This window comes from Penaeus monodon, unplaced genomic scaffold (genome assembly GCF_015228065.2).
Source record: "Penaeus monodon isolate SGIC_2016 unplaced genomic scaffold, NSTDA_Pmon_1 PmonScaffold_16585, whole genome shotgun sequence".
In the NCBI taxonomy this organism is placed as follows: Eukaryota; Metazoa; Arthropoda; class Malacostraca; order Decapoda; family Penaeidae; genus Penaeus; species Penaeus monodon.
The window spans coordinates 4,798-6,583 of record NW_023645913.1 but is presented as its reverse complement, the minus strand read 5'-3'; the positions used below and the strand labels follow the sequence as shown (position 1 = coordinate 6,583).

Genomic DNA, 1,786 nt, shown 5'->3' with positions numbered 1-1,786 from the left:
AAGGTACTGCCACTCTGCCAGCGATCGTAGTATATAAGGGCTCGTGTCCTCCGGAATCATCACAGCTCACCATGAACATCTGGTGAGTTGGACCTCCTCGATGGATCAACGTTGTTCGAACAAAATGTGAAGTGAAGACATATTACTAATGGTTTATTGTGCGAAGAGCAATACGACTGCATACATCTGTTACACACACATACAGACATTTTCGCACGCACATGTGTGTGTATTTATATATATATTTTTTATATTTATCTTTCCACCACACACACACACACACACACACACACACACACACACACACACACACACACACACATATATATATATATATATATATATATATATTTTATATATATATATAAATATATATATGCATACATATATGTATGCACACACACACACACATATCTATCTCTATATATATACATATATATGCACATGCACACATATATGTGTGTATGTGTATTCATATCACATGCATACGTACACGTATATATTTATACACACACACACACACACACACACACACACACACACACACACACATATATATATATATATATATATATACATATATATATACATACATATACATACATATATATATATATATATATATATATATATATATATATATATATATATATATATTCTGTATATTTTTACAGGTCCTGTTATTGGCATCAGTGGCAGCAGTTACAGCTCGCCCGCAGGGTTATAGCCTGCCAACGCCCTCTGGCTCGTCCTTTGGCTCGTCCGCTGGACAGTCCTTTGGCTCGTCCTTTGGCTCGTCTGGTGGACAGTCCTTTGGCTCGTCCTTTGGCTCCTCCGTCGGACCATCTGCTGGTCCGTCCTCAGGTGGATGCAGCCCCGGGCAAGTGCGACATGTGGACGGAAGATGCGTGACTCCGCGAGAAAACAGAAGAGTGTTCTTGTATGAAGTTCCTTCGAACGTGGTGTTCAACAGCGCTCCAGTCAACATCCCTGAGCCAACAGTGGAGACCAACATCGTGCTCATCCGAACACCCGAAGGATTGCAAGGACCTGATCCCGTGGTCGTGCCTCCTCCGAGACAGCAGCACGTGGTGTACGTGCTCAACAAGCAGTCTGAACACGACCAGAGGGTGATCGAGGTCACAGCGCCACCACCATCCGACCCTGAAGTTTACTTCGTCAACTATGCTGAAGGCGAGAACCCAACTCTTCCTAGCGGAGTGGATCTACAGAGCGCTTTGGGCGCTGCCACTCAAGGCGGCGGTCAGGTGATCGGTGACAGCGGTATCGGTATCGGCGGAGGCGTAGGCGGTGGTATTAGTGGCGGTATCGGAGGTGGCAGTGGCGGAAGCATCAGTGTGGGAGGAGGCGGAGGATTCGGAGGAAGCGGTGATTTCAGCAGCTTCGGAGGAAGCAGTGGATTTGGAAGCAGTGGCAGTTTTGGATCCGGAAGTGGATTCGGTGGTTCGGGAAGCGGCAGCCTCAGTGGAAGCTACACTCCACCAACCCAGCCCTCAACCTGTACACTTCACCATAGAAGCCATGAAAGGAACAGCCAATCGTGCTGCCTAATTATGGATATAACGAATACTGTTAGGCCTAACTTATGAATGTAAACATTTTGCCAAATAAACTATAACCACAGACTATGCTCTAACAATTCATGATTCCTACAGAAGTCAATATACACATATGGACGAAGAGGCACACACCCACAACATCCATATACTTGCACACAGATTACATATGTGTGTGTGAAATGAATATATGAATGTATATGTATGTG

At 44.6% G+C, this 1,786-nt stretch overlaps 1 pseudogene; it reads left to right on the top strand.

Annotated features, from left to right (window-relative positions):
- The first annotated feature begins 653 nt into the window (after positions 1-653).
- On the top strand, positions 654-1,537 carry LOC119569563 (annotated as a pseudogene).
- Positions 1,538-1,786: the final 249 nt, after the last annotated feature.